The sequence below is a fragment of the Rutilus rutilus genome, assembly GCF_951802725.1.
Source record: "Rutilus rutilus genome assembly, chromosome: 4".
In the NCBI taxonomy this organism is placed as follows: domain Eukaryota; kingdom Metazoa; phylum Chordata; class Actinopteri; order Cypriniformes; family Leuciscidae; genus Rutilus; species Rutilus rutilus.
In genome coordinates, this window is record NC_140212.1 from 46,167,871 (window position 1) to 46,195,769 (window position 27,899).

Below are 27,899 nucleotides of genomic sequence, written 5' to 3' on the forward strand. Positions count from 1 at the left end.
GAACCGAACAGAGCCGTACCATGCAGTGGAAAAGCGCCATAAAACAACACTAAAATATTTACTGCATCCTGCTGTACTGTAGCCTATACTTGAATAAGACTTTTACAGTTTTTCTGAATTGCTAAAACACTAAACTCCATTCTCTGAACCATATTCTCAATCGCCTAAACCAATCTGTCGAATAAATCTCTATTTCTGCAAAACCTTAAAGGTCCCATTCCATGGATTATTTTTATTATTTTATAATGTTTCCAGGGGTGCCCTTATAATGTTAGTATGTTTTTTAGATCAATTTTTTTTATAATTTAGAAATAAAAGGCATATTTCCTAGCCTGATTTCATTCCCTGGTTCTGTTTGAAGGGGCGTGTCTGCTGTGAGACTTCAGTGTAAACGCCCTCTGCTGTGATTGGCTGACATGCTTGCATATGAAATATCTGGCATTACATGTGGAACTATCTGGAAAACTTTTACTATTACAGCTATTATACGTTTTTACTATTACAGCTATCTGGATTAACGAATCATGAGAAGTTTTTTAAGTATTTAGATCTATTACCATCACATAAAAGGTTGCAGTGACGAGCACTGAGCAGATGACAGTCTGTTGATCGCGTGAAAGATCTTATCATTGCAACTCAGTTTCTGCACTATCACTAATGATTTCACCAATGCAAACATGAGGCATATAAATACAGTAAGAGCTTCGTTGTGCAGTGTAACAGCGTCATTGATTTCATAACGAGTTTTGGCAAGTGTCCAGATAAACTCGCGCTGTGTGATTGATAGCTTGGGCGATTGGAAAGGGATTGTTCTTTGATCGCTTTCTGTATATTAATCACAGTTTAAGTAAGATTATTTTCATCCTACTAAGAGAAACGAACGATGTGAAGAGTGATCGCTACTTCCATATTAAATCACTGCTTACCGCTTGCTGGAATAGCCTATAGTTGAAATTGCCCCCTTCGTCAGTATGAAACGCTGAGAGAAGTCTGCTTGATATTATTCCAGGTTAGAAAAACAGTCCGTGGTGAAATGGACAGAGCAAACTAACAACTTCGAATTAAACTTTTGCGGTATCCGATTATAGATAAACATCAACCACGTCTGTTGACATTTCGCCATCAATACGCCTGTGTTCCTGTGGGCGGAGGTTATGGTTCTAGTGACATCATTAAAGCAGGAAGTAGAGGGGTGTAGTCCAATCCAGCCGTTTTTTGTAGTCAACTTCTGTTAAATAAAATATCTCGCTTGGCATTGAACTTTGAGCTTTATAATTTTACAGATATTATTTATACTCTAACAACAACATTACACACTAACTAAAGTTTGAAACATGGGATCACATAGAACGGGACCTTTAAACAAGTTCAGGCAGTTAGACACTTTGCAAATCTCCTGCACTCTTTTTTCAAAACTCTAAACACATTCTCCCTTATTAAAACCATAGACTGTAAAAAATATGGAAAGCGTCTGTGACGTCACCCATAGACTTTCTGAAGAACGGTTTTGAAGCCGTTTATGGGGGGTATGGGCGGCGCCATCTTGGAAAATCTTGGGAAATCCTAACCCCGCCCACCTTCTAACGCAGCGCGCGTCACTCAGCTCGCTGTGCTACTCCGGTTATCTCTGTGTATATTTTAGGCAACAAAATATGTTATAAAAAAACCATACTAACTCTTTTCCTTTTCATTTAAAGAAATCTTAAACATTATAGCCACACAAATGTGGTTCAGGCAACGCGTATTGATTATATTCACTGCACATAACGTTTGCCTATTTATGAAAACAAAACAAAATATAAAACACAAACCTGCTTCTTTTCGTTTTAAATATAATATAAAAATATTAAACATTTTAATATGGTCCAGGCAATATGTGCATTTGTACTAAACAACAGATGTTGCAGTAAACAACATTATAGATCATCTTCGTTGTATTAAAATTTTAAATGACAAAACTCAACCCAGTCTCTTTTTGTTAAATTTCACTTTTATCAATATTAGCAGTTATAAAAGTAAAAGGTAAAGTTACAAGAAGCTATACAAATAAAGCAAACAATTCAGTCAAACATACAAAGTCAGCGCTCTAGTCTAACCATACAACGGTAAAGTTAAATAGCTTATAAAGTTATGAAACTTCCCCTCAGCCAAAACGATTGGCAAGGGAACAAATTATAGATTCACGAAACCAAAAATCGCCCGTTAGATATAGACAAGACGAATTATATCTCATGTTTAACCACTACAGAGACGCCAGAGTCCGCGGCAAACCTCGACTAGCCGAGGAAAGGCTATTCCAGGCGGGGTACATGAGCGCAGAGCGCCCGGTCATCATCGCTGGATCTCACAACTGGATACAATTTTCATAAATCTTTATAAATAAACCACAGATTTGAGCTTTAAACAGCTACATTCTCGCCTGAAAAACTCTTAAAACTACATTTCATGATACAGAAACAGTAGTATTATATGTCAACTGTATTAAAAAATGGCGCTTCTTATGTTGTCATTCTCCGTGGCGCTGTCTTGTCAGCTGTCAATCAAGCTGTCAATCAAAGTTAACCACGCCCTTATTGTCATACATTTTATATCTAAATACGATCTAAACTAACGACTTAAAAAAAAATTCACCCCCCTCACAGTTGTCAGGCACTCGAAAGCTATCGAAAAATCCATTAAAAGTCCATGGGACCAACCTGTAAAAACATGAATTTATGCTGTGAAAACGGACATTTTAACATGGTGGTCTATGGACATTTGCTCCCTTTTGGGACCTTCCCTCTAGCGGATTTTCGATGTATTGCAGTTTTTCGCACTTCCGGGTAGGCTTCATTTTTCAGATCAGAATGTTGCCGCTTGATTAAAACACATATCGCACTGTGACACATTTGTGCCGCAAATATTTAATTTTAAAGCTACCCTAAAAAATTTGTTTTAAGGTTTTGTGACATTCAATAGGCCTACTATTCAATATTCAGCAAAATACTATACTTGCAGTGCATACAGTACCTATACAATATGTTCACTTCATCAGTAGCAATTACTAGACTTTTTTATGTAACTGCAAAAATTGTTTACTGTATACAATATTATTATTTTCTGTAACGCTTTAGATGCTTTATTCTCCTTTTTTTATGTAGCGTCTAATGAATGATTTGTAGTGCTTATTTTATTGACTCATGTGTATTTTTAGTACAGCAGTAGGCTAGTTGCACGTGGCCGCCATTTTGGATTTCGGATCAGCGAGTGTGCGGTTAGACACTTCCGGTTTCGCATTACGCCTGGTGCAGGGAGCCGGAGAAAGCCAAAATTGATCTTTTATAGTTATTTATAGAATCAATTATCATTTAAAATACTACTAAGATCCATATTACTATCACACGAGCCAATGGCAATTAAATGCACGGATGCATAGTCAGATTAAAGAAATACAGCTGTTCACGAACAGAAGATTGTATTGGACTCATACTGCATACGCATACGCAATGACAATTATGCCTACTGTAAATATAGAGTTACAACTACGATTAGAGTTGTTTGCATAAAATGCACCGTGAACATTCACATGTTTGCCCTGAGATAGGCTACACTTGATCTCCATAAATACTATTTTCTCAATTCTGCGCATATATTTTTACTTACTTACATCAATTGCTCGATCAATATTATCATCACATTTTACATTTACATTTTTTACTGTAGGTGCCACAAACAATTTAATATAGGTAAGTTTGTGTATATTTTACACGTAGTACAATACTGTATGTGCTGCTTATAAACACCAGACAGATAATGATTTATGAAACAGATCTTTACTCATCTCACTTGCACAAAACAAATGCAGTAATAGAAAGCATAGAAACGCACAAGTGAAATACACTGAAAATTATATGCATTTAAAAATGTGGTGGGGTTGAAGTTATCCCTCCGGATCTCCTGCATCCACTCAGCCCGTACCGCAGCGTCAACGGGGAATGCATGAAAGCTGACTTCTCTGTTGTAACGTGATGAAATGGTACATAACGGCACACAGCGATGAAGTGCTGAGGCTGTCACCGTCTGAAAGGCAAGTCGCCTCTCTTGAATCCTAAAAACACTCATTGTGAAAAAGTATCTCTGTGGTAATGTAACTCGGTCGCTGTTGTCTCTCGCTCTCGCTGTCAGATCACCGGAAGTTTTCACCGGAAGTACTGGCCCACACACTCAAGTTCAAACGTCAACGGTCGCCGTGCACGGAGCGAATTGTTTGACTTTTTGAGAAGAGTCGATGGTTTTGTGAGTTTAGTTTGAAAATGTGGATTTGTGTTTACAGTTTTTCTGAATGGCTAAAACACTAAACCCCATTCTCTGAACCAAATTCTCAATAGCTTAAACCATTTTTATGTAAAACATTAAGTTCACAGGTAGTTAAAACACTGTTTGCACATCTCATGCACTCTTTTTGCAGAACTCTAAACACATTCTCACTCACTAAAACACATTTCTCACAGCGATGCACTTATGTTTCAAAATGCTGAACACAGGCAGGCAATATCAAACAAATAACAAACAAATACAGAGTGGATAAAATCTAATCAAGCATGATCTTTTATTTCAAGAACTAATTACAGATCTCAACACTGACTCAATCCTAATAAAATGACAAAATTATCATAATCTTTCACAAATAAACATCATAAATGTTAAAGTGGAAAGGTTAAAAACATGTATAAGAGTTCTAGTAGCCTATTACATTTAGACATAATCTGCTGAATATACTTTACTTTGTAATTAAGTTTCGTTGATTTTCATGTCTGCCACGTAAACTAAATCATTGATCATTTTCATAAAATCATATGTAACACGTTCCTACATGTGCTCACGTGTTGTTAACGCACTCCTAGACTTTTTATTTACAGTTTTCTCTGATGGCTTAAGCACATTTTTTTGTAACTATTGGCTATTTTTGCCAAACTCTACACACAAAATCAGCAAAACATTGTAGTTCTCTTGCAAAAGCTAATAAACCTTGCTTAACTCTTCAAACCTTTGTCAAAATGGTATTTTCGTATCAAACCGTTAACACTAGCCATCACATTAATAAGCACACAATGCGCCAACTACACACTGATGGTATGAATAAAGAACACATCTGGCTTTTGCTTTCTCTGTGCACAAGGTAAGCTGTGTTAGTTTGAGGTCATACTTTTGTCATAGTTCTGTAAACATACAGGGATCCAAACTTCAAGTATTGGTGTTTATTTACACACATCAAAACAAACACAAGTGTTTTTTTCAAAGTCAAAACACAAAATATTAATTTCACTGAAAAATAAATAAATAAATCAGTCTACATCATGTCGTCTCTCTGGGTCCGGCCACAAAATTTCGTCTACATCACATGCAATGTCCTCTAGTCCAAGGCACCGGGGAAAATATCTTCTGGAATGCCGTATCCAGGCCTGACATGATGCCTGCTCAATATCCCCTCATGCCTCCTCCATTGCCTGTAAAAGGGCTATGTGTTGATGGGGATGATGGTCATAGACCTTCCAGCGCCAGGCAGAGAAGAACTCTTCAATTGGATTCAAGAATGGAGAGTATGGGGGAGGTTGAGTACAGTGAAGAGTGGGTGATCTGTAAACCAGTTGCGGACCAAAGCAGCCCTATGGAAACTAACATTGTCCCATATGATGACGTATCTGGTCTGCTCTGGTCTCTGAACATTAGTGAGCATGTCATGTACGGTGTCCAGGAATGTAATAATGTGTGCAGTGTTATATGGGCCTAGGGTTGCATGATGGTGAACAACACCATTTTGACTTATAGCTGCACACATAGTTATGTTACCGCCACATTGTCCTGGGACATTGATTATGGCACGGTGTCCAATAATGTTCCTGCCACGTCTCCTTGTTTTAGTGAGGTTAAGACCTGCCTCATCCACAAAAGCAGCTCATGACCCATGGCATCTGCCTCTAGCTCCATCACTCTCTGGACAAGACACAACACATGCAGCACAGCAGGCCCATGCACAGCACTACAGTACGCACTTCCAGACTCAGTACCAGTGATACTATAGCTTACCTGCACATAGTCATATCGCAGTTGTTTTACACGTTCACTGTTTCTTTCAAAAGGGACTCTGTAGATTTGTTTCATTCGGATTCTGTTGCAGGCAAGTACACGACATAATACAGAAATGCTCACATTGTGTATGTTCTGGAAGGTGGTGTCATCCTCAATTATGCGCTGCTGTATTTCTCGTAGCCTTATGGAATTATTTTCGATCACCATATTGACTACATGGGTCTCTTGTTCTGCAGTGAACATTCTTCCTCTGCCCCCAGCATCTGGACGTCTAGCAATTCTGTAAAGTAACCATTTCAGTATTTTTACATGTATGGTATTGTTGTGTTTCTCATTAGAGTATGGCAGTGCTACAAAACTTAGTGCAAAGTGACTGTACTAACTGATTCTCATTTCGACATGTCCTAATGATGCTACAGAGTAGCGGCTCAAGTTAGGCTGAACCCGTTGGCCCTCAGGGTCATTCCATGGTTGATTACAGGGTCCACTATTGCAGCTCTGATGTCATCAGTAATTCTATTTCTTACTCTTCTTACCCTTCCTCTTCCCCCTCCTCGTCCTCCTCTTGCTTCTCCTTGTCCTCTTCCTCTAACTTCACCTCCTTGTCGTCCTCTTCCTCTCGCTTCTTCACCTCCGCGTCCTCTTCCTCCTCCTCCTCCTCCTCCTACTTCATCACCTCCACGTCCTCTTCCTCGGCCTCCTCTTCCTCGTCATCCTCTTCCTCCTACTTCTTCACCTCCGCGTCCTCTTCCTCCTCCTCTTCCTCCTACTTCATCACCTCTGCGTCCTCTTCCTCCTCCTCTTCCTCCTACTTCATCACCTCTGCGTCCTCTTCCTCCTCCTCTTCCTCCTCATCCTCTTCCTCCTACTTCTTCACCTCCGCGTCCTCTTCCTCCTCCTCTTCCTCCTACTTCATCACCTCCACGTCCTCTTCCTCGGCCTCCTCTTCCTCCTACTTCATCACCTCTGCGTCCTCTTCCTCCTCCTCTTCCTCCTACTTCATCACCTCTGCGTCCTCTTCCTCGGCCTCCTCTAATTCTCACTCTTCTCACTCTTCCTGCTTCCTCCATTGTACTCCACACGCACAGCTTACCTGTGGCTTATTTATAGTGCTTAGGCTGATTGCAAAGTGAACTAATTATCTAAAACAGTTTTCACATGTGGCAGTGTGCCGGACAGTTGGCAAAATAGTGTAAATAATAGCCATACATGTGTATAGTTTTGCTAGGAGTGTGTTAATCACTTGGAAATTGAGTGTAAAGCAGTGAGTTGTGTTTACAGGTCTGCAGAATGAGTGCTGTGCAGTGGATTGTACCAACAGTTTTGCAAAGTGTGTGTTACAAAATTGCAAACTGAGTGCAAAGCAGTGTTTGTGCTTTTAGTTTTGCAAACTCAGTGAGTGGTTTTGCTATAAGTATTAATAGTTTTAGAAATTGTGTTATAAGAATCACGGTTAGGGTTTAAGCGTTCAGAAAAAACTGTAACAGGTATATGTTGTGTGAAGACTCTTATTTTGATATCCGATGAGAATTCTTCTCCTTTTCTCTGGGTTTTTATTTATTTATTTGTCTATTAAAAATCAAAAGTTATTCTTCAGTGAGTATGTCAGACTTTGCTGGATCACCTCCGCCGTATGTAGGCTACTAAAGTTTTTCTTTTTCTTTTTTAATAATCAAATTTATTCAAATAATCGGGACAATCCTACTGGATAATAAGCTCGATAGCCTAGCGTAACCTGTTTCATTGGCTGATTGGCTCTCTTCCTCGTCAACATCAACACCTGGCCTGTCATGTGGACAGTGTCTGGCAAGGGATCTTTGCCTTACTTTCTACGCATATTTGTTCCAAAAAAATACTAATAACGATGGAAAGTGCTGGAGACGAGTGGTTGAGTTCTTATCCCGTAATAAGGGGGCGGAGCTTAGCTTGAATCCATCTGTAAGCTGTGTAATGCATCTCTTAATTAATACAATTGAGTGCATTATTGCTGCACTTTTTTCAGCAGCACAGGATCCGGAAGTAGTTTTTCCATTCATTTATCCCATAGGGATTTAACAATAGTCTCCATTAAAGTGTTAAACCAATCAGCTATGAGGTGAATCATAATATTATACACTTTATACACATTATACGTCTCTGATTGGTGAAATGATCTAAATAGCATCATGGGAAATGTAGTTTTTAACCACAAATTCTGCTGTTAAACTTTTTTTTCTTTCTTTTTTAAGTGTAACAAGACAAATGACAAGACAAAATAAAGGGCAGCAGTTAAAAACATACAAAAACTGAAAAGTTTAATGGGTATCCTAAAAGAAAAGAAAAGAGTTGACGAAACACACAAGTATGTCCCCATGGCTGTGCACAAGGAACTGCAAGACAAGTACTACAACCTCAACAAAAGGAGGATATGAGTAATAAAGAAAAAGAGGAAAAAATGAAATGTTTAAAAGAAGAGAAAAGGAACACGAAAGCTGAACTGCAGCAACTAAGGCGGTTAAACCTTCATTTCCAAGAGGAGCTCAACAAAACAAAAAAAGTCAGCATTTTCAAACTGGTTGGCTATTCATTTAGCATAGATGGTCCTTAGAAAGAATTGGACACTTTTAAATGCAACTTATAGCCTATGATTTCACTAATTTTTCTGCAACTAAGCTAATAAAAGTGTCAATCTGATATGACAGTAGCACAAAAGGAGCCACAGACCTCTTCTGCAGGACACACTCCTCTCCCACAGCAGCCAGTTCACGGTCCAGAAGCAGAGGACCAGTCGGCTGTAAGACACAGGGATGACGAGGTGTTTCGTAGACTGTAAAACATAAACTCTAAATATTCCTATCAGGAGTCTTGAGAAGCCAGGTTTTCCCTGTATACCCTTACGAAATGTTTTATTCAGGTGTGGTATTGATATACTTATTTTAAACTAGGGCTGCACGATTGATCACAATGAAACAGCACTCGCGATATAGCAAAGGCTGCAATCATTTAATGTGCAGCGAGTCAGTGCAGTTCGGTTCCTGTTGAAGAAACATTTCTGTTGTGTAAATTCTGGTTTCATATTGACTGAGCATTTAGTCACAACATAGTTACTATACAGCTGTATGACATTTTCTTAAATAGTTTATATTTTGCAAATATTGTACACTGGACCAAATTCTTAAAAAATAAAAGCATTTTTTTTTATATAATATTTCTTCTTGCTTGACTTAATTTATATATGTGACCCTAAAGTAATCCAAAAGTAACCAGATTACATTACTTTCATATTGTGGTACTTGGGTTATGTTACTATGAAGTAATTTGTAACTGTAACAGAATACATTTTTAAAGTAACCCTGCCAAACCTCCGTGAAGTTGGCACCCCATAAAACAAAATAATTTCCAAAACTATGCCATTCGTTTGTGCTGTGTTTGTGCTGATTTGTGCCGCAAAAACGAACATTTGTGCTGGTTTGGTGTTTGAGATATTGAACATTATTTTTTGGGTTGTGTGACGTCACTCTCCACCCCATGTCCTTCAAATCGCTCCAAACCGGTGTCATTCGTTTGTGCTCGGTTTGTGCTGGTTTGTGCCGTTGAAAGAAACACTGCAACTACGATCCCCTCTTAAACATAAAAAAATAAACTTTTTTAAGTAGGCCTAGGCTACAGTTACATAACTGTCCACCCCATATGGTCCAAATCGTTGCAAAACTGTGCCGCTCGTTTGTGCTCGATTTGTGCCGTTACGATGAACATTGTATCTTTTTCCCCTCCTTAGAAATAACACATTGGATTCGGGACAGTGACGTCACTCTCCACCCCATGCCGTCCAAATCGCCAAAAACCGGTGCTTTTTGTTTGTGCTCGATTTGTGCTGTTTTGTGCCGTAGAAATAACCATCATAAATGATTTAATTCTTTAGACATCACAACATCTTTGGAGGAGTAGTGACGTCACGCAAGCAAGCAAGCCGCGCTCTCCATCCATCTCGTCTACAAACCTGTCCGGTTCGTTTGTGCTCGCACAGGGCCGCTCTGTCAGTGTTCTTCTGTAGATATGGGAACGTTTTATTTTAGATTTGTGCTATTGACATTTGGTCTTTATATAATCATCAATGCACTATGATATGTAATGTAGGCTACTATGATATGTAATGTACTTTCACTACTCTGGCTGTAAGCTACGTGTGACTGATGCTTAATTTTGTATTAAAATAAAATAAAATAAAATAAACTATGCAGTGTTATTTTACATTTGATTACTTTATTAGATTTCTTTTTAGACCATACCTGAAGAGTAATGTTAGTAGACCTTCCTGAAATTAAAGCACTGTGTAGGCCTATATAATCTGTATCTTTGTTTAATTGTTTATCTTTTGTTTATCTATTGTTTATCTTTGTTTAATATATATATATATATATATATATATATATATATATATATATATATACATACATACACACATATACACACATATATATATATATATACTGTATATATATATATATATAAGAATACCGCTAAAGTACCGGATCGATAAGCCGTATCGGTAAGAGTAGTAATACCATTAAAAGCTTAAAGATACCCATCCCTACTCCCCGGTCAATGCTCCGACAACAGCCCAGACATGAGCTACTTCAGCCACCAGTCTCCCCAGTCCCTGGTAAGATGCCAAGCACTGGTCCTTCGTCAGAGAGGGCATCCGACTCAGAGACGGAGATAGAGACTCAAAATAGTTAGTGTGGCAGCTCAGTGAAGCACTTTAAAAAAAAGATTTTTATTTTTATATACAGTATAATTGTGCTTCAAATAAATAAAAGTATTTACCTACACCTTATTCTTGTTTAAAAACATTTACATAATATATATGAATGTATATGGAGCGTGATAAAAAGGTGACCTTGAAATTGTGGCGTTAAATGCGACGCGAGACGAGGAAAAATTTGGGTGCACCTTTTTTATTTAGGCACACCAGTGCAACCAAGGCAAAAAGTTAGTCTGGAGCCCTGCTCACACTCACACTCTCACACACACTCGCACACTCACACACACTCATGTGTTTAATAGTGTTCAGACAGCACTGTATGTGCTCAGATCCATCTGCGACAGGTACAGCAGTGAGCTTACATATAAACACACACACACTCACTCACTCATTCACACTCACACACACACTCATACGCACACTCGCATATGCACACTCACACACACTCATGTGTGTCACACACACACTCAGATACATCTGCGACGGGTACAGGAGTGAGGTTAGATATATAAAAAAACACACATTCATTCTTGTAATCATAATTACTCATATACACACACACACACACAAACACACACACACACACACACAGTTTCCTGCAGTGTCTCCAGCGAAGGCCTCATGTGGACAGTCTCACTTCCTCACTCCCCAGCGACTGACCCGACCGGCTCCTGAGGTCAGCGCTCTCGCTCAGGGCCTGTTCCTCGTCATATCTGAGAGAGAGAGAGAGAGAGAGAGAGAGAGAGAGAGAGAGAGCAGCACTCCTTGGCAGAGCAGACTAGTTGGCCCTTCATCACTGCGTTGACACCTGGTCCAGGCGAAGGTCCTTCATCAGATCTGGAAACGGCCTGGATCCGGCAGGCTGCGGGAAAACCTTGGGATAAACAAAGACACTAAAATTAGCGTAGATGCCATTCTTCTCATGATGTAACAAGTACATCAGGATTTATGGGAAGTGTTCCCGGTTCCAGCTGACCTAATCTATGCAGCCTAATACTGAATTATAGAAGTCTATAATGTATTATGTGAACGCTATGTCAAAGAGATGTGTCTTTAATCTGGCTTTGAACTGACAGAGTGTGTCTGCTTCCCGGACAATGGTAGGAAGGCTGTTCCAAAGTTTTGGTGCTAAATAGGAGAAGGATCTACCGCCAGCAGTTGATTTTGATATTCTAGGTATTATCAACTGGCCGGAATTTTGAGATCGCAATAGACGTGAAGGAGTATAATGCGTTAAGAGCTTGCTCAAGTACTGCGGAGCTAAACCATTTAGTGCTTTGTAAGTAATCAGCAATATTTTAAAATTGATGCGATGTTTAATAGGGAGCCAATGCAGTGTTGACAGAACCGGGCTAATATGGTCATACTTCCTGGTTCTGGTAAGAACTCGAGCTGCTGCGTTTTGAACTAGCTGTAGTTTGTTTATTAAGCGTGCAGGGCAACCACCCAGTAGAGCATTACAATAATCTAGCCTTGAGGTCATGAACGCATGGACTAATTGTTCCGCATTTGTCAATGAGAGCATATGACGTAATTTAGATATATTTTTAAGATGGAAAAATGCGGTTTTACAGATACTAGACACATGACTTTCAAATGAAAGATTAGTATCAAAGAGCACACCCAGGTTCCTAACCGACGACGAAGACTTAACAGAGCAGTCATCAAGTGTTAGACAGTATTCTAGGTTATTACGTGAGGAAGTTTTTTGTCCAATAATTAGAATCTCTGTTTTTTCAGAATTTAGAAGTAGGAAATTACGAGTCATCCAATTTTTTATATCAGCTATGCATTCTGTTAATTTAGTGAATTGGTAAGTTTCGTTAGGTTTTGAAGAAATATAGAGCTGAGTATCGTCGGCATAACAGTGAAAGCTAATTCCATGTTTCCTAATGATATCTCCTACGGGTAGCATGTACAGAGTAAACAGCAGCGGTCCTAGTACTGAGCCTTGTGGTACACCATACTGAACTTGTGATCGATGAGACATCTCTTCATTTACTGCTACAAACTGATAACGGTCAGATAAGTATGATTTAAACCATGCTAGTGCAATTCCACTAATGCCAACATAGTTTTCTAGTCTATTTAAAAGAATGTTGTGGTCAATGGTGTCAAACGCAGCACTAAGATCGAGTAACACTAATAGAGAGACACAACCACGATCGGATGATAAGAGCAAATCATTTGTTACTCTAACGAGAGCAGTCTCAGTACTATGGTATGGTCTAAATCCAGACTGAAAATCCTCGCAGATATCATTTCTTTCTAGAAAGGAACATAGTTGTGAAGATACTGCCTTTTCTAGTATCTTTGTACCTTTTCTAGTATCTAGTAGATACCTTTTCTAGTATCTAGTATCTTTGACAGAAAAGGTAGATTCGAGATCGGCCTGTAATTGACTAATTCTGAAGGATCAAGTTGCATCAAGTTGCATAGAGAGAGAGAGAGAGAGAGAGAGCAGCACTCCTGGACTCACAGCACTTGATAGAGAGAGAGAGAGAGAGAGAGAGAGAGAGAGAGAGAGAGAGAGAGAGAGAGAGCAGCACTCCTGGACTCACAGCACTTGATAGAGAGAGAGAGAGAGAGAGAGAGAGAGAGAGAGAGAGAGCAGCACTCCTGGACTCAAAGGTCTTCTTTAATCAATCAATAAATACATAAGAACCTTATTAAATAATCATAACAACAAACATTCCATCAAACAGAAAAACATGTGTGCCTACTTACAGTACATTTATACATACATTAAGTATGTTTTTTTTTTTTTATATTAAACAGTAAACACTCATCAACATCAACATTACAAATACAATGATTCACAGCCCATTTACCTTTAAACATCTCCATATCATTGACCAATTTATAATATGTAAACTCAATTTTAATACGAGATTTTAATAACCCTTTTAAAACAGACACAACATCAGTTGACCCAGCATTGATCAAGCGATGTTTTCTTGATAACCATATCGCCAATTTTGCCTGACCAAAAAGAAAATTTAACAAAACATGTTCATCCCTCCTACTTTTAATATACTTTGGTCCATAAATAAAAAGTACTGGAGTAAAAACTCTGCCTAAATTTTGAACCCATTCTTCTAAGATACAAAATAAGGATTGAAGCCTTTCACACTTTAAAAACAGTCTCCTCCTCACTACAAAATGGACAACCCACCCCTACCTCTGGATCAAGGTGTGCTCTGTGTCTGTTTGTAGCTATAATCCCGTGCACTACTCTCCATTGAAGGTCTCCAGACCGTTTCTCAATGGGTAGCTTATACAGGGACCTCCAGCGTCCTTTAGGGGATTCTCCTGGCCCCAGAACCTCCAGCCATTTGGACTCGCTGACACTCTGCAGTGTGTTAAGATGCCACACTTTCACACACATAGTGTAAATAGCTTTCTTATCAGCATCGGCAAAGGCGGCCAAATAAGGTATCTTAAAAGTCAATAAGTAACCCTCCTTTTCTTGCCATTCACCAGTCTTTGCTGAGAAAAACAATTCTGGAAAGTCACAGTTCTCAGCCTCTTCATCAGAGGTCTCCATTGCCTGTCGATAGTCCTGAGGCAGAGACTCTAAAATCTGAGTCAACATATTTTGTGCCATCCTGACTGATTTTATTCCAAGTTTTGAAGCAAAATTTTCAGGGCTTATCCAACTTTTTTTTATCTTTTAAGTGTCCAATCTTTGTCATATTTGCAGCCCACATGGCTTTTCTGAAAGTGTCTGATTTAAAAACTTCTGATTCCAATTCAGAATTGAAAAGAAGTGGTTCCTCCTTCAGCCATAGTTTTTCTGTGCTATCTTCACTCCGTGAAAACTTAAAAAGTGTCCATGACTTTAAAATTGATCTGTAAAAGACACTCAGCCCACTTAAATTCAGTTTGTCAAAGTCCATCAAGAACAAATGGCGATCCAGCCCCATGTTTCCAGCTCTTCTTAGGAGGGCACAGGCTACTTCAGCCCAGCGCACATCCACTCCATAGAGCAATCTTTGTGCCGTCTGCATTCTGAAAGTCCTGCGTCTCGCTCTGATATCCACCAACCCCTGGCCTCCTTCTTCTCTGGGTAGATACAGTACCGCCGCCTTCAGCCAGTGCTGTCCCGACCAGAAAAAATCCACTAGTCGCTTTTGTATTCCTCGCACTAGATCCTCAGGAGGTTCAAGTATTGTCATTCTATGCCAAAGTGAAGAAGCAACCAAATTGTTGCATATTAGGACCCTCCCCCTATATGACAACTGGGGTAGCAACCATTTCCATCGAGACAACTTTGCACACACTTTCTCCAAGAGGCCCTCCCAATTTTTCTTCTTAAACTCGTCTTTCCCCAAAAACACTCCTAAATATTTAAACCCTGCACTTCCCCACTGTAATCCACCAGGAAGATTTGGACCTTTAACCTCACTACCACACCATAAAGCATCACTCTTCCCCCAGTTAACTACTGCTGATGAGGCTTTTCCATAAAACTCTAATGCCTGTTTAAGCACCTGAATGTCACTTTGATCTCTGATTACAACTGTGACGTCATCAGCATAGGCAGACAGTTTAACAGAACAGTTTAGGGTGTTGACCTGTAGGCCCTTTAGCTCTCTTCTCATTTTAACTAACAAAGGTTCAATTACAATGCTGTATAATTGGCCTGAAATTGGACAACCTTGTCTGATTCCTCTTTTAACATTAACAGGGATACTCAATCCACCACCCATTTTGATCATACATGTCGCTTCGGCATATAAAAGTTTAATCCTTGAAATAAATTTTTCCCCAAACCCAAAAGCGTTAAGAGTGTCAAACAGAAAACCATGGTCAACCCTGTCAAAGGCCTTTTCTTGATCCAGAGACAACAGACCCATATTGACATCTTTACAATAAGCATAATCAACAACATCCCTGATTAAATGAAGATTATCCATGATTGATCTATTTTTAACACAATACGACTGATCCTTGTGTACCACTTCATACAACACATTATTTAATCTATTTGCAAGAACCTTAGACAAAATTTTATATTCTGTACACAAAATTGCCACAGGTCTCCAATTCTTTAAAAGTGTTAAATCTCCTTTTTTCGGGAGCAATGATAGAACAGCACGTTGACAGCCAGTCGGAAGAACACCTTCACTAAAGCATTTCTGAAGGACTTCAAAATAATCATCTCCAATAATTGTCCAAAATGATTTATAAAACTCGGCCGGTAGTCCATCCAGGCCAGGACTCTTGCCTGAAGAGAGACCCTTTACAGCCAGAGAGATCTCCTCAAAAGGAGATATCAGTCTCTAAGAGCTCTTTATTATCTTCAGATAACACCGGTAAGTCCTTTAGCAGCTCTCTTCTGCAATGTTCATCAGATATTTCAGCAGCGTACAAATTGGAGTAAAACTCAACAGCAAGCTTTCGCATCTTCTGTGGGTCTGAAGTAACATGTCCATTATTGTCCTTCAATGACAGCATCAATTTCTGCTGACCCACTTTACGCTCTAAATTAAAAAAGAAAGTAGTAGGAGCATCCATGTCCTTCAGGGTTAAATAACGGCTTTTTATGAGAGCTCCTTTAACCCGTTCATCCAGAATTAAACTTAAATGATTTTTCTTTTCAGTCCAACATTCTTTTAAATTGACATCATCATTAACAGTCATTTCCATTTCAATATCAACAATCTCTTTTTCAAGCCTTTTTAAAGTATTTTTTAAAACTACAGAAAAATAAGCAGAAAATTTCTGAGAGAAATCTCTATGTGCACTTTACCCACTTCCCACCACTGTATTATACTTCCAAAAAGACTCTTTTCTATTTGCCATGCTTCCCAAAAAAGCTTAAAAGCTTCACAGAACTCTTTATCTTTCAAAAGTTTAATGTTAAAGTGCCAGTAACAGCTCTTCTGTGTGCTTTTAGACAGTGTGAACCCAACCCTAATAAGTTTATGATCAGAAAGTGTGTTAGGAATAATTTCTGTACTAACAACTCTATTTTTCAAGTTACAAGATATATAAAACCGATCCAAACGAGCAGCAGAAATCCTTTCATTACAGACCTTCACCCATGTATATTGTTTTACAGAAGGGTTGTGTTCTCTCCATACATCCAAGAGATTCAGATTTTTTATAACACCAGATAAAGAGGAAGCTGACGATGCATGAGATTCTTCCCCATTTCTGTCAAGAGTAAAATCAAGAGTGCAATTCCAGTCCCCCCCCCCCACAACAATATACACATCTTCATTTTCTTCACTAACTATTTGTTCAAACTTCTTGAAAAGTAAACTCCTTTCTGCTCCAACATTAGGGGCATAAATATTTACAAACAAGAATTTAAAATTACTAATTTCAGCTTTAACGCTTAAAAGCCTTCCTGGCTCTACTTCATTTTTTACTAGCACTTTAACATTTACAGAAGGAGAAAAAAGAATAGCCACACCAGCACTTAAATTGGTCCCATGACTGAGAACGTACTCTCCTTTCCACCACAAACCCCAGTTAACTTCATTACTACAACTACTATGAGTTTCTTGCAAGAATGTAACACTCAAGTCTTTCAGATTAATGATTTCTGATAAAACCTCATTCTTTTTCCCATCCCTCATCCCATTGATATTAAGAGAACCAACCCTTAAGATCTCCATAAGAAAAATAGAGAAAAAGAGAAAACAGATCAGATAGAAAGAGAAACTTTCAGCCATTATACTTATTTAGATTTTCCTCTTGCTTTTCCCATCCTTTTTCCTGATCTAACAACAGTTAAGTACTTTTTAAGACAAAATCTTTTCTGTTGTGAAAGTTCATCATAGCTACTCTCTTTCCTAGCCCACATTACTGTGGCGATAAACTTTTCAACATCAGGGAAATAATCTCTTATTTCAACACCTGCCTTTCCTTTTGTCTTATCCAGAAAGGAATTAATCTGCTCAAGGGGATATAAATCTTCTACAACCTCTTTAACCTCCTCAGACCACTTCTCATCATCTCCCATTCCATCATCAGTGAACTGTGATAAACTTTCAGTCTCATCAGCCATATTTTCCTCAGAAACACCTTTCTGTACAATATCATCATCAGCATCACTCTGATCTTCATCATCGCTGAGACGATGTTTTCAAAACCAAGTTTCTGACCGATAACTAGGAGTAATTCCTCCACTGTCACTCCAGCCTCAGGCACACACCTGCAGCCGTTTCGGAGTGACAGGGGTGGTGTTCCCTGCGCGTGAGCAGTCGCCATCCCGGCGACTACAAACCGCACACACACAAAAAAAAACCTTTCTTCCTTTACTGATAAAATTATTTTTAAATTACAGCGAGGGGAAAAAGTAAATAAATACATAAACCAGAAAGGTAACACCGAAAACACCACAATCACTCTCAACAACGCTCTCAACACGCGCTCAGCACCTCCACAAACTCCCAGCATGCACCAGAGAGAGATAGAGATAGAGAGAGAGAGAGAGAGAGAGAGAGAGAGAGAGAGAAGAGAGAAAAGAGAGAGAGCAGCACTCCTGGACTCACAGCACTTGATAGATAGAGAGAGAGAGAGAGAGAGAGAGAGAGAGAGAGAGAGAGAGAGAGAGAAGAGAGAAAAGAGAGAGAGCAGCACTCCTGGACTCACAGCACTTGATAGACAGAGAGAGAGAGAGAGAGGATTAAACAACTTTTATTTAGACAACATTTATATCTCATTCACAATAATAATAATAATAATAATAATAATAAAATGTAATATTCAAAAAAATAAATAAAAATACATTTTTTTTAAAACCCTAAGACCAATTGATCATCATGTACAACACATAGAACCTCATTGATACACCAGATTTCACAAAAAGCAGGTACATTATTTGTGAGACTGTAATATGTAAATTCCATTCTCAATCTTGCTGCCACCAGACTCATACACATTACTCTAGAATTTGTTGCTGCCAACTCTAGGCCCTTGTTCTTTCTTGTTTTCCATATGGCCAATTTTGCTGTCCCTATTAAATAATTCAATAAACATACTCTCCTTCTTAATAAAAATCTATATTTCAACCCTCCTATAAATATTTTGTCTGAAAATTCTTCTGCAAACCCCTGAAACCAAGCTGCAAGTAATTCAAACAAATCATTTAATCTATTGCATTTTAAAAACAGATGCTCTAGATCTTCACCCTCACCACAAAACCTACACTGCCCCCCCACTGCTGGGTTCAGGTGTGCCACATGCCTGTCCGTAGCTATCGCCCCGTGTATGATCCTCCACTGCAGATCACCGGTTCGCTTTTCTACAGGGAGTTTGTACAGGGTCCTCCACCTGTCTCTAACAAGGAAGTCTGGTCCCAACAACTCTAGCCATCTGGAAGCTTTTTGTCTCTTCAGTGACCTCTGGTGTATCACCTTAACTGCTGTGTGGTAAAGTGCCTTCTTCGAAGCACAATCCAGATACTCCAGGTGAGGTGTCTGTAAATTCAAGATAGAATCGGCAACCTCCCCTTCATTCTCATCACACATTAGTGATGAAATCTTGATCCTTGGAAAAACTTTCAAGTCATTCTGATTTGACATTTGTCCTGTTGCTATACTTTCTCCATAAGTTCTTTGTACTGCCAGAGAGATTTCCTCCATCATTTTTGAAACAAGTCTCTGTGATCGTAAACCAGTCACTTCCTTAATATTTTCAACAGATTTCCATCCATCTTTATCCATTAGATGACCCAGCTTCACGATACCATTCCTGAGCAGACATGCTCGCACACTCACTGAGGACAAAAGTCTTGTCTGGATCATGTTGTTAAAAAACAATGGTTCCTCAGGAGCCCAGTGAATAGAACTGCTCCTATCTCTGTCCACCTTTAAAACATTTCTCCACACGTGAAACATTGTCCGATAAAAAGGAGTAATTCCAGACAAATTCATATCCTCCAGTTTCATTAAAAACAGATGTTTATCAAGACCAAGCCCACCTGCCCTCTGCAAGATGGCACATGCTGTAGGAGTCCATAACAAGTCTTTTTGATAAAGAAATCTTTTTGCTGCTTGTAATCTGAACGCGTGGATACGACTCTTAACGTCCACCAGGCCATGTCCTCCTTCGCAAACTGGCAAAAAGATCACTGATGCTCGGACCCAGTGCTCACCACTCCAGAAAAAATTGACCAATTTCCTCTGAATTTCACATATAATGTCCTCAGGTGGATCCATGACTACACACCTGTGCCATAGTGTAGACGCTGCCAGGTTATTGGCGACCAGAACTCTCCCTCTAGAAGACAACTGTGGTAATAGCCATTCCCACTTAGACAATCGGGCAGACACCTTATCCAGCATACCCTCCCAATTCTTCATTTGATATTGTCTATTACCTATAAAAACTCCCAACACTTTTAAACCTTCCCTTCCCCATCTCAAGCCACCTGGAAGTTGTGGATATCCTACCTCGTCCCACTGACCCATAATATAACCCTCACTTTTCTCCCAATTTACTTTGGCAGTGGACGCTTTTTCATAAAGCTTAATATTCTCATTTAAACTTCTAATATCCTCTTGCCTCGTGATAAACACCGTAATATCATCTGCATAAGCAGACAAAACTAATTTAACACTTTCACTTCCATTTTGAAATAACACACCTTGTAAATGTTTTTTTAGTCTATGTAAGAGAGGTTCAATCATTAGGCTATACAGCTGCCCAGACAATGGACAGCCTTGTCTGATCCCTCTACCAAGAGGTACTGGAGCACTAAGACCCCCACCAGCCTTTACCATGATAAACACATCAGAGTACAACAATTTTACATATGATAAAAAATTTTCACCGAAACCAAAATGTTTTAAAACATTAAACAGATACCCATGATCCACCCTGTCAAATGCCTTTTCTTGGTCTAATGATACAATTCCAAGATCACTATTATTAAGGTGGCTAAAGTCAACTAAATCTCGTAACACAAATATATTGTCTATAATAGATCTCTCTGGGACACAATACGTTTGATCTTTATCAATCAAAAACTCTAAACAATGCTTAATTCTATTAGCCAGACATTTTGACAGTATCTTATAATCCAGACATAGTAGGGACACTGGTCTCCAATTTTTCAATAAACATAAATCCCCTTTTTTTGGTAGCAGTGAGAGGACTGCACGTCGACAACTTAAGGGGAGTGATTTTTCTTTAAAACAATTTAAAAATACTTCATACAAATCCACTCCAACTAGATTCCAAAATTGCTTATAAAATTCAACTGGCAATCCGTCTATTCCTGGAGACCGACCTGAAGACAGTTGCTGCATTGCCTCTGTGAGTTCCTTAAAAGTAATTTCATTATCCAGCAATTTCTTATGTCCATCTGGTAACTTTGATAAATCAAACAGTAATTCCTCAGTACTTTTAGAGTCACATGATTCTTTACTATATAATGACGCATAAAAATTCACTGCCATTTTTCTGATTTCCACCGGATCAGAGGTTATAGTTCCATTTGCACGACGAAGATTATACATCTGTTTCTGTTGAACATTTTTCTTTTCCAGGTTAAAAAAATAAGAACTAGGAGCATCCATATCTTTAATCGAGCAAAACCTTGCTCTAATCAGTGCTCCCTTAGTCCGTTCCTGTAAAAAAGATCCAAGTTCCATTCTCTTCTTTTCCAAAAAGTCTTTCTGCACAGTTCCAGGATTATCCATAATTTCTTTTTCTAACTGCACAATGTCTCTTTCCAGTCTTTGTACTGTTACTTTAATTTGAGAGGAAGAATGCAAGGTATAATTCTGACAAAAAACTCTTATTTGGGCTTTTCCCACTTCCCACCACTGGCTAATATTCTCATTTTCCACTCATTCCAAAACATTGTAAATCTTTCACAAAACAAAACATCTTGTAACAGTTTAACATTAAAATGCCAATAATATGTACGTCTTGACAATTCTTTCATGTTAAGATCTAAACCAACCATATGATGATCTGAAAAGGCATTTGGTGAATGAAAAACGTTCATTATTCTGTTGTTCCATATTTTTCCAAGATAAAACCGGTCCAATCTAGCCCCACAAACAATATTATCAGTCACTTTAACCCATGTGTACTGTCTTTCCATTCCATTCCTTACTCTCCATATATCTATCAAACCTCTTTTTCCCATTATTTTGGATAGTACTAAACTAGATTGATTATGAGGTTCTTCACCATTTCTATCAACAGTGAAATCTGTTGTACAGTTCCAGTCTCCCCCTACAACAATACACACACCATCATCAATTTTCTTAAGAGATTCATTCAGTTTCATAAAAAACCTCACCCTTTCTGACCCATTATTCGGGGCATATACATTTACAAAAGCAAACAAAAAACCCTCAAACTCTATTTTTGTTATTATAATCCTCCCCTTTTCAATTTCCTCAACATTTAAAATATTAACATTCATATTCTTTGAAAATAAAATAGCAACTCCAGCACTATTATTTGATCCATGACTTAAGACGAGCTTTCCACCCCACCACATACCCCATTCTATTTCATTATTATTATCAGTATGTGTTTCCTGTAAAAATGCAACATTAATCTGTTTTATTTTCAAAAATTCTGAAACCATTGCCAATTTCTTCCTGTCTCTACCCCCATTTATATTTAAGGAACCAACCCTCAAACACTCCATAGAAAAATGAAAGGATAGAAGGGATAGAAAAAGGAACAACTGTAAGAGAGACACCCTGTGCAACTTAATCATTGCTTTAATAATTTGAAGAACGAGATTTACCCTGACGTAATTTCGTTAAGAGTTTCTTCAACCGAAATCTCTTCTTCTTACTTAGTTCGTCATGGCTTACCGTTTTCTGTAGCATAATAACTGAAGCAATAAACTTATCCACATCTGGGAAGAAGTCATTTACTTCAACTATCTTACCAAAAGTTACATCCAAGAAATCATTTATTTCCTGCAATGTATACAATTCTCCCATAACTTGGGAACCAAATTCAGAAATTTCCGAACAAGCATCGTCATCCACCATCTCATTGTCATCATTACTAATTTCAAAGCCCTGTGATGTTTCAGGTTGTGGCTCAATTTCACTTCCACCAGCCTCACTAATCACCATTTCTACACCTACTCCACTTACTTCTGCTGTCACTGTAACTTCATCGGCCCTCATCATTCTCTCAGTATCCCTACTTTGGTTCACAACAACAGTGGGCTCCTCACTAGGCCTCGTACTATCACCCACAGCAACACCACCATCATGTACTTCACTCACAACCTGAGGTTGTATTCCTCGATCTATTTCACGATTCCCATCATCAACATTCTGCTGCATATTCTCAACATTCTGCTGCGTATTCTCAACATTCTGCTGCGTATTCTCAACATTCTGAGCCTTATGTGGACATGCAACCCTCTTATGCCCAATGTCTCCACATTCAAAGCATTTATTATTCCCGGTACTCGCATACACCAGATACGACTTTCCTTCATGCCCCAGTCTAAAAGAAACATTCAAATCTTGTTCATTCAAAAACATAAAAACTTGTCTTCTGAATGATAACACGTGCTTCAAGGCCTCATTTTTGCATCCAAGAGAAATCATTTTAACTGGACTAGCAAACTTTCCGTAACTCGCAAGAGCTCGTTCAATTTCACTATTCATAATGAATGGCGGCACATTTGATATCGTCACTCTAGTAGTAGGTGTAACCAGCGGTGAAACAGTAATAAAGGTACCACTTACCACAACGCCGTTGCTTATCAGACGATTAACTAAATTTTCTTCTTTCACGAAAATCACCACCGCCTTATTCATTCGAGAAGCCGAGCAAATATTGTCGTAGCCGATCTGCTCCCCAGCCGCGATCAATACATCCTCCACATTTACGCCAGGTTCCGCCATGCACCTGACCCCATGACGGAGCGAGAGAGACGCTGCACTCCCCTCTGGAAGGGATGCCATCTCAGCTCCGTCAAACTTTCCAAACAACTCACAAAACTCACAGCTCACCTATCCAATATAATTAATTCCTTACTTATCCGTCATAACTTCCAAGTGAAAGAAATAAATGAAAAAATGAAATAGGAAAAACCGCCCTCTCACCGCGTTCACCCGCACTCACACACACCCAAACGCTCCCCGCATGCAGAGAGAGAGAGAGAGAGAGAGAGAGAGAGAGAGAGAGAGAGAGAGAGAAGAGAGAAAAGAGAGAGAGCAGCACTCCTGGACTCACAGCACTTGATAGATAGAGAGAGAGAGAGAGAGAGAGAGAGACAGAGAGGTGGCTCAGCTCACCCCATTACTATAAATAGTCTACTCATATTAAATGCTTCAGTGATTATAAAGGAGCTGCTCTTTTCTTGAGTTTTTGTTTTTCATGAGACTTTGTGCCTTTTTCCCTACTTTCCCCCATATATTAGTCATTGGAAATAGCTAATGAGTCAATTAGTGTTCCTCCGCCGCCATCTACTGGTTGTAATGGTAATTAATGTCTTTTTTTTTAAAGTGTTTGTTTGCTACGAAGTGTTGGTAACTTCATCATTAAACTTTTAGTTTTACAAATCATCACATTAAACTTCACATTAATAATCAGGATCATATTTAGCTAGAGTTTGAAGTGCTGGAATAAGTGTGAAACACTTTAAAAAGTCCTTGAATTTCACTCCCACACTTTGCATGAACCCTATAATGAGTAATGTACAAACATGAGGCTATTTCTGCCACAAGACCATGGTCACAGTTAGCGAATGCTGCTGATTTGTGGAGAGAAAAGCCTTGATTAACATGTTCATTCATGGCACAGTGTTTCCACATCACTGATGTTTATTTAGTCCATTTCTTTAAGGATGCACAGAGATGAACATTTGGGCTGATACCGATAATTCGTTATATTTGAAAGCCGATAACCAATATATTGGCCGATATGATTTTGAGAGCCTGATTACAAACACACAAGTCTCACCATTAAAGGCCATGATCCAATCACACATTTAATGATGTTCTCTTGATAGTGTAGGAGCTGTATTTTTAGACCTTAAAAAGGCTTTTGATACAGTCAACCATCAAGTACTGCTGACCAAACTCACACATTTGAACTTTTCTACAGATGCTATATCATGGTTTCAATCATATTTATCAAACAGAACACAATGTGGGGCTCAGTTCTCGGGCCTCTATTGTTCTCAGTGTACATTAATGATCTTCCAGCTGCTTGTCTGGACTGTAATGTGCAGATGTATATGCGGATGACGCTGTGATCTTCATACATGGTAAAGATGCAAAGATAATAGCTACAAACCTGACGAATGCACTAACTAAAGTTCAAAACTGGCTCAATCAAATCTGTCTCACTCTTAATACCAAAAAGACCGTTGTGATGATGTTTACCAAAAAATAAATCTGTGAAGCCAAATACTTTACAAATTAGCCTAAATGTAAGACACTCACTGAACAACCACCAACAAGAAGTAGATCTTCTGTGTTTCTGGGAGGGGAGGAACTGGAGTTGGTGGCCCAGTTCAAGTACCTTGGGGTTATACTGGATTCAAACCTCACTTTCACAAAACACATACAAAAGGTAACCAATGCTATAACATTTAATCTACAAAATTACAAACAAATCAGGTCCTACATTACAACAGAGGCTGCTAAATCCTATCTCCACTGTATGATTTTTCCCCACGTTGAATACTGCTTCACAGTTTAGTCTTTTGCTGGAGTTACTGCATTAAAACCCATTGATCAACTATATAAAAAAGCAGTTAAGGGATTTGACAGGAAACCACAGTCGTTTCACCTTTGTCCAATTCTTGAGAAGTATCAAATCCTAAAATGTTTAAAAGTAGCTGTCTTATTTACAAATCTATGAATGGATTCGGCCCACCACCCCTGGGGGATTTCATCAAAAAGAGAAACAGCGAGACGAGGACTAGATCATTTACTTGTGAATGTAAAAAAACTACATTTTAATTGTGAAGTACCATTTAGAAAATCTTCGTTTGCACAAAATGTCCTCTCTATTACAGGCTGCACACATTGGAACAGTATGCCAGCGGCAATCAGGGATAGCCCCACTTTTGTTTCATTTAAGAAACATCTTAAAAGATGGCTGAATAACAATCAAATATGTAATCATTGAGTAATAAAGTAGAATTTGATAGGTAGATTTATTCATACATTTATAATAAGCACTTTGGGATGTCTATGCACAGGCATTTATGCACTTTAAATAAATATTACAATAAGTACTCTATAAGGTACAGGGAATGTGAAGGTGACGTCACGCCGTGTTGCATTATGGGTCCGCCGCCATATTGAGAGGATCGCGCCCTATTCCGCTGTATGTGAATTCATGTGTTGGAGGCTGTGTTTAGATTTTCTGTTGAGCTTTTTAGTAACGTGGATATGGTTGGTCAGTGCCGCTCGATCCAGAACTGCCATAGCAGGTCACACGATCCTTCAGGGAGGAAAATGAACAACAGAATACGTTTTTTCCACTTTCCTTCCTTGAAAAAACAACAAGGGAAGCAGGTGGAGGAGCTGACGAGAAGGCGCCGGATCGCGTGGGTTGCCGCAATAATGAGAATTTTTTAAAATTTTAATAAACAAATACAAAATATTGTCTTCTAAAATTCCCATAAATATGGTTCTGCCATGTGAGGGTGAGACTGTGGTTCTTGGACAAAGTTGTCATAGTCTGCTGTGCTCTTACAAACATGTGTCCAAGTGTTGTGCAGTGACCGCTAAATCAACTGGTTTGTAAAAACGTTTGTTAAAAGTTGTACAAAGCAAGAGGTGTTGTGTATTGTATATTCCTTGATGACTTGTAGGATAGTTGATGAATTATGTTGATTTTGTGGTTCATGTTAGCAGACGATAAAGCCACATTGCATGAATCAAATAAATTATATTTATTTTGTTTTCAATGAACAATTTGCTTTGATATTCTGTACATCTTTTTACATGCCCTTTTAAAATGTTAGTGAATCAAGGTTTTGTATAACTGCTTAATAAATACATTAAGTGACTTTTATCTGTTTCTGTACTGATTGCATCCACAAAGACTCTTTTAAATAACGTTACACATAAACTGGGATGGGCAAAGATACATCAGTCTATTTTGAAGGGATGTATAGCTCTTAAACTCCTGCAAAGTGTACGCACTCAATTCAAAAACAAGGTTAACGATGTCCAGATTTGTGAGCGCAGGTAACGTTAGTGCGTCTGGATCTGTTGTAACAGTCAAACCTGTTAACATGTTTTTTTTGGTATTGTAATTATACTACTCACCTTAAGGGGGCAACAAGGAGTAATACTCTTAGGTATAAAACAGGTGTAGAGAGTAGAAGTAGTAGATTTGTAATGGAGGAGTAAGCATGCCTTATGAAATCCAAACAATCAATAGTCCTGATTGGGAAACTGAGAGTTTGATGCTCAATCGGAAGTAAGCATTGTTTATTTTCTTATGTTGACTGGTTGATGTATGAATAGTTATTTTCTTAATGTGATTATTTTTTGTAGAAGGACTTCACATTCTGTGGGATTTGTCTTTCTGTCGCACATGCCTATTTGGACCCTTGTCTGAATATGAGTTTAGAGGCCATGTGGCTTATTGCTGTGGATCCTGAAACTGGATCACTTCCTTTCAGTTTCCCAATCAGGACTATTGATTGTTTGGATTTCATAAGGCATGCTTACTCCTCCATTACAAATCTACTACTTCTACTCTCTACACCTGTTTTATACCTAAGAGTATTACTCCTTGTTGCCCCCTTAAGGTGAGTAGTATAATTACAATACCAAAAAAAACATGTTAACAGGTTTGACTGTTACACTGTAATCCAGTCTTGGGCTGCTAAATCATATGGATCAACGTTGTTTATCGCGGACAGTTTGTCCAAATAACGTTTTTGGCAGTGGCATTTAGTTTCTCCCGATAGGGTCCCTTCTCTTTTTCTTTCAATTTCTTCCATTCTTCTTCAATTTGACCTCGTTTTAGCCAAACACACCCAACTATTACATGTCATAGCAACAGGCGGCGAAAAGGTAAACAGAGATCGTGCCTCCTAAGATGGCGCCCACGTCCCATAATGCAACACTGCGTGACGTACCTTCACATTCCCTATAGGAAC

The 27,899-nt window shown here is 38.7% G+C and overlaps 1 protein-coding gene and 1 long non-coding RNA gene across 2 annotated transcripts in view; one reads left to right on the forward strand and one right to left on the reverse strand.

The window, feature by feature from the left end:
- LOC311289533 (uncharacterized protein) overlaps window positions 1-27,899 on the reverse strand; it is a 295,816-nt gene that overhangs the window by 136,545 nt on the left and 131,372 nt on the right. The gene's annotated exons all lie outside the window — the stretch shown is intronic.
- LOC311289583 lies at window positions 8,007-9,019 on the forward strand. Its single transcript, XR_014627160.1, has 3 exons — window positions 8,007-8,605; window positions 8,751-8,863; window positions 8,994-9,019. It is a non-coding gene; the product is annotated as an uncharacterized lncRNA (long non-coding RNA).